This window comes from Grammomys surdaster, unplaced genomic scaffold (genome assembly GCF_004785775.1).
Source record: "Grammomys surdaster isolate TR1022 unplaced genomic scaffold, NIH_TR_1.0 193, whole genome shotgun sequence".
NCBI classification, from domain to species: Eukaryota; Metazoa; Chordata; class Mammalia; order Rodentia; family Muridae; genus Grammomys; species Grammomys surdaster.
Window position 1 is genome coordinate 8,620,962 of NW_021604638.1, and position 6,476 is coordinate 8,627,437.

Consider the following 6,476-nt stretch of genomic DNA (forward strand, 5'->3'; position numbering starts at 1 on the left):
CCTCCTTCCGTCCCCCCCCCTCTCTGAAACAGGCTCTCTGGCCCATGGTAGCTTCAAACGTATTATGTAGTCAAGGATGACCCTTGAACTCCTATCCCCCCATCTCACAAGTGCTAGATCACAAGTTTCTGGGATACCAGGGATCAAACCCAGGGCTTCATGTATCTAGGCAAGCACTGTGCTACTGAGCTGTATCTCCAGCCATAAACACTCATGCATGCACGCTTGTGCAAGCGTGCACACACATTGGGTCAGTCCTCTGGAAAGCCTTATTTAGTACCCTGTGCCCTGGGTTCATCATTCACCAGAGCGTCGTCAATGTGGCACTATCTAGGCAACAGTTGCGCCACAGTCCCTCACCTCTGGCTGTACCCAGCTCTGTGGCAGACTTACTCCGTTTCCAGCTGGTGGCATTTCCCGCAGGGAAAAGGCCATTTGACAGATTGATGTCTCCACCCCACCCCCCACCAGGCTCGCTCCCCCTCCCCCCCTTCCCCCCCCCCCCCCCATGTTGGTTCATGCTCATTATTGCAGCAAGCATGGGAAGAGGAAGTTCAAGGCCAAGATGAGGGCAAACAAAGGATGGTACCGTGGCGAGCTTGTTTGTGCTTTGGGCTGTGTACATATGTGTGCGCATGTATGAGTGTGTTTCTGTATATGTGTGTTTCCATGTGTGTCTGAGTGTGTATGCAGGTGTGCGGGAGTGAGTGTGTACATGTGTGTATGCTGAGTGTGTGTGCATATGAGTGTGTCTATATTTGTGTATATTATATGAGTGTGTGTGTGAGTGTGTATGTTTGCATGTATGTGTTTGTGTGTGCATGTGTGTGTCATGAGTATGTATGTGAGTATGTGCATGAGTGTGTGTGACTGTGAGTATATGTTTGCATGTGTATGCACGTAGGTGTGTGAGTGTGCATGTATGTGTGCATGTGTGTGTGATGAGTATGTATGTACATCTGTGTGTGTGTGTATGTTTTTGCATGTGTGTGTGTATGTGTTATAAATATGTGTGTATGTACATGAGTGTGTGTGAGTATGTTTCCATGTGTGTTCATGTATGTGTGTGTGATAAACATGTGTGTATGTGATGAGTGTATGTGAGTGTGTATGCTTCCATGTGTGTGTGTACACGTGCATGCACACACACAGCATGCTAATCAATGCTATCTTTTGAAGCAAGGGAGGGAGGTTGGTTCCTGACAGAGATGTGAGGTGGATGGAGAGGTGCAGAACCTGGAGCAGACCCTGACCTGGCCCTGCCTCCTGCGAGGGTACCACTGTCGGTTTGCTCTGACTCTGCATTCACCTGACCAGCTAAGGAGCCTGGACAGGCTCTCTTGATCACATCTGCTACCCTGGGCTGGCCCTTGCACCAGCAAGGAGGCCCAGGATGCTCCAGGGCTTCTGCTCCTGCCTCTGCATACCCCCCTCTTCCTGCCTTGAGACTTAATATCCATCACCTGCCAGCTGGGAACCTGGTCAGTGACCCAACACCCATGACCTGGGAAAGGCACACAAGTCCAGTGCCCTATGTGTGTTCTAGAACACTATGAGATGGCAGAGGAGCTCCGAGAAGCCCCCAAGGACGTTAAGGTCCTCTGAAGCACTGAGAATAAGGGGAGCCCTCTGAGGCAGGACATGGAGACCTGATGGACATGGAGCAGACAGAGGCAATGCTCAGGCCCTGGCATCTTGACTCCAGTTCTTGGCTGAGATTCCACCGCCCAACATCTCCTGCCAACAGTCAGGTCACCAACTGTCCCTCTCTTGCCCTGAGCCTCCTGCCCACTGTGACCTTGAGGGCTCTTGGGCTCTGCCCTCCTGGAGTGTTGGCAGTTGGGTAAATTTGCATGTCCACCTGCAAGGCCTCTGGGACTAACAAATGGGCTGCAGAGAGCATCCCTCCCTGCCTGGGTCTCTCTCTCTCTCTCTCCCTCTCTCTCTCTTCTCTCTCTCTCTCTCTCTCTCTCTCTCTCTCTCTCTCACTCTCTTTCTCTCTTTCTCTCTCTCTCTCTCACTCTCTCTCTCTTTCTCTCTTTCTCTCTTTCTCTCTCTCTCTCTCTCTCTCTCTCTCTCACACACACACACACACACACACACACACACACACACACACAGAGGCAGCTCTGTCCCTAGGAAAAGCCATCTCAGAGGAGATTAGATTCCCACATCTGCAGGGTCATGTCACGCATCAGCTCCCTGAAATGAGACAGAGAGACACAGGCCTCAGCCCCACTGAGCAGCCACTAGGATCCCACTGATGCCGGGGTGGGATGAGGGGGCTGTGACCAAAATGGTAAACTGCAGCTGATATGGGACGAAGCCTGATGCCCGTGGCTTAAACCGATTAACCCAGAAATGGGAACAGCTCTAATCGGCCTCCTGAGAGCCATGAAATAGGTTTGGGACACTTGGGACAACCATGGGGTGGGAGCTACAGAACCAGAGATGAGATGGAAACACAGTGGGGGCACAGACACAGTGCTGTTGTGCCTGGGCCTGCAGCACCCCACATGTGGGAGACTGCCAGGGTGAGTCTGGGATACCTGGAATCCACATGCTAGCTACCTGCCACCTCAGAGTCCATCCCAGAATTGCTGATAGACAAAAACCAACTTCTGGGTCCCAAGCAGGGCCATGCTTGGGTTTGGCACAGAGCAGCTGCGGCCACTGAGTCTGGAACGCTCTGCTGAGATGACTGCTTGTCTGTCATACTCCGTACTTTGAGGGCCTCAAGACGAGTCTCCATTTGTTCCCAAGAGAGTGAAAGCAAGGGACTGCTTCCTGCAGTGGAATCTCTGGGACTGAACTACAACGTTTATCAGATCAGCTTAGCAAAGCCAGGTAGACTCTGAGACACTGCGTGCACTCGGGATGATAACAGACCCGGCTCTGGAAGCGGTGGGGTGGACTCCTTATCAAGAGGTTCTTACTCCTGACTCACCCGTTGGAGTTCACATTCCAGAAACTTCGTGCTGGCTACGGTGGCTCACACATGTAATCTCAGCAGTTGGCGAGTAGAGACAGGAAGACTGTAGGTTGGACAGTCTGGGCTCTATAAGACCCTGTTTCGGGAATAAAGAAAGAGAGAAAGAAGGGAGTGGGGAGGTGCCTCAGCCGGGGAAGTGTTTGCTGCCCAAGCAGGGGGACCTGAGTTCTCTCCCCAGCACCGTGGAGAGGCTGAGCTTGGCAGCACACACCGGTAATCCTAGGACCGGGGAAGCAGAGACAGGAGAGGATGCCTGGGAATCCCTGGGCAGCTGGGGTAGACTAATCGGGAAGTTCCAGATCCCAGTGAGAGACATTGTCTCAAAAAACAAAGGGAGACGAGAGCTTCTGAGAGATGACCCCCAAGGGTGACTTCTAGCCTCTACATGCTACGAAAACACACGAATGTGTGCACGCTCGCACACACACACACAGACTCACTCGGCACTGAGGTCTTGTTGCTGCTATCACAGCGTTGTTTATAAAGCACAACTGGAAACATTACAACTGTTGAAAACACAGGAGTGAATAAAGAGATCATGGATCAGAGGACACGGGTCTCTTTAAAAACCGATGATGTTTTTACAGGGATGGCTCACCAGTTAAGAGCACTGACTGCTCTTCCAGAGGTTCTGAGTTCAATTCCCAGCACCCACAACCATCTCACAACCATCTGTAATGGGATCTGATGCCCTCTTCTGGTGTGTCTGAAGACATCGACAGTGTACTCACATACATAAAATAAACAAATAAATCTTTAAAAAACTGTGATATTCTAGAAAATGGTCATCCTGGGCTACAGCTGAAAATGAAAATGTTAGATCTATTGCTGTATCCACCATGACCTCTGCCCCCATCCCCCGCTTCTGCACACATTCCTATATGGGGAGAAACAGACAAAACTGCTACCAGGAAATACCATCACCTGTGGTGGTAGAACTAGTTACACCAGGTTTTAATTTTCTCAGGACACTTCCACTTTCTTAAAGAATAGGCTGATCTTTTACAACCACAAATATAAATATTTTCTAAACCACAGTGGCTAGCTGCTAAGGACCCAGGCGTATTAGCAGCTTTGCTCACCTCTGTGCCAAAAAAACAAACAAACAAAAAAAAAAAACAAAAAAAAACACAGAAGCAACTGAGAAAGAAAGGAAGGATTTGACTGTGGTTCACCATTAAGAGGCACAGGAAGGCATGGTGGAGCTCACGGTGGCCGAGCCTGTGGCTGGGACTCCTCAGACCTCAGTAGAACAGGAAGCCAAGAGCCAAACCTGAAGCAGGTATGTCTACAATCCCCACAGCCCAGTGTTACACCTCCTCCAACTAAACATTTCACATTCAAGCCATATCGGGCCCCGGGTGCTAGTATATAAAATATAGGACTGTTCACTAAAGCACATGGTTATGGTAGTGAGTGATACTCAATTTTTGTCAGGCTTAGGAGTTTTTTCAAAGATAAGTCTCATGTAGCCCAGGCTAGACTCAGACTCACTATGTAGCTGAGGATGGCCTTGAATTCCTGATTCTCCTGCCTCCAACTTCTAAGCCCTAGAATTGTAGACCTGAGCCACCACACCCAGTGTAAGTGGTCATTCTTAGTTGCCATGGAAACGATGACATCATGGCAGACTGTTTTAGGGAGAGCCACTCAGCCACCTTCTCACGAAGCATAGTAGTCAAGCACCTCTGAGAAGGATCTCACAAGTGGTTGGCTCTCAAATTGAGGTCTCCTCTCTGCTCGTGTGAGTCAAGAGCCTTTTCTGCTCTGCGTCAGCCTTGTAGTCAGCCTGATTGAGAATGCGAACAGGAATGACCTTTAAAAACTTAATTATGAGTTTCCTTTTTCCGTGATCTTATCACAGGGCTACACATGAATATTCAAACTCACTTCTTCTGCTTTACCGAGAGACTTCGGAAGAGGTACTCGATCTCCTCCTAGCTGGCCTGGGTATCCTCTTGGCTGCCACATACCCTCCTGACTGGTTTCTGCCAGCCCAGGAAAGGGTCCAGGCTCAGGGCTGATTCTAGGCCTTCGCACTTGCCTTGCCCTCTGCCTTTCCCGAGTCTCCTGTCCTTTGGGGAGCAGAAGCTCTTCTCTCTTCAGTGCGCAGGCTGCTCACCTGCCTAACACACGCCCCTCTGTAATCTGGCTTTCCCTGGCTAATTATGATAGATTCTGACTCTGGAACCACTCTGAGGCAGCTCATTCCTGTTGTCACTTGGACTTGGCCCTAGCTACGTCATCACATTCTAACCCTGTGGCCCGACGCCTGGGAGTTATCTTACTCTAACCCCGGTTCCTCTGTGCAGCAGTGCACACACACTCCCACAAATCATTCAGTATCTTGTACTCATTCGTCTATTATCTTTCCTCCAGTAGGATGTGAACCCTCGAAGCACAAGCCAGACTCCCAGCACTCAGGAGGCTGAGGTGGGACGATGTCAAATTCAAGACCATGCTGGGCTACAGGCTGAATTGAAGCCATGTCACTATATAAGAAAGGGGGGAACAGACTGAGATGTAGCTAGGGGTGAGGTAGTGACCTAGCATCAATGTCTTAGTCAGGGCTTCTATTGCCGTGACGGAACACCAAGACCAAAGCGCTCGGGGAGGAAAGGGTTTATTTGGCTTACACTTCCACAGCACTGTTCCTCAGCGAAGGAAGTCAGGACAGGAACTCAGCAGGGCAGGAGCCTGGAGGCAGGAGCTGAGGCAGAGGCCATGGAGGGGCGCTGCTTACTACCTTGCTCATCATGGCTTGCTCAGCCTGCTTTATTACAGAATCAGGTCCAACCCAGGGATGGCCCCACATACCATGGACTGGGCCCTCCCCAAAAGAGTGCCCTACAGCTGTCTCTTAGAGAATCATTTTCGAAACTGAGGTTCCCACCTTTCTGATAATTCTAGCTTACGTCAAGTTGACATAAAGCTAGCATTGCGTCTGTTAGCCGAGCATGGCCATGGCTGGCGTCTATTTGGAAGGGAGGCACAGCTTATCCACACAGCCAGGCTCTCTTGGATCTTCTCATGTTGCTGGAACTTCTGGGTAAAGCCAGCTCTGCTTTGTAGGTGGATACAAGAAGACATTCCCTGAGGAGACAACAGCAGGGTCTGAATCTGAATGACCCTATGCAGAAAATATAGATTTCACTGAGGTCTCCACAAAGCCAATCCTGGTCAGCATCTTTGAGGGACACTGGAGACACTCGGATGGCTTCCCGGTGTCTTAGAGCACCTTCTGTCTGCTTGTTTCCCACCGCCAACCCTGCACCATCTGCTCCAGGAAGCAGACCAAAGGCTGAGGCAGAGCTGGCCCGCACCCAGGGCCTTCTACACCACCTGACTAGTGCTGGTGGGTCCGTAACACCCGCCCTGCTTTCTAGAAAAGCGAGTAGTAGAAGGATTGCTGCGAAAATCTAATATCCTCAGAAGTTTGAGCGCACTAGAGGAGGCATACTTGGAGGCAAAACTTCCAAGAAGG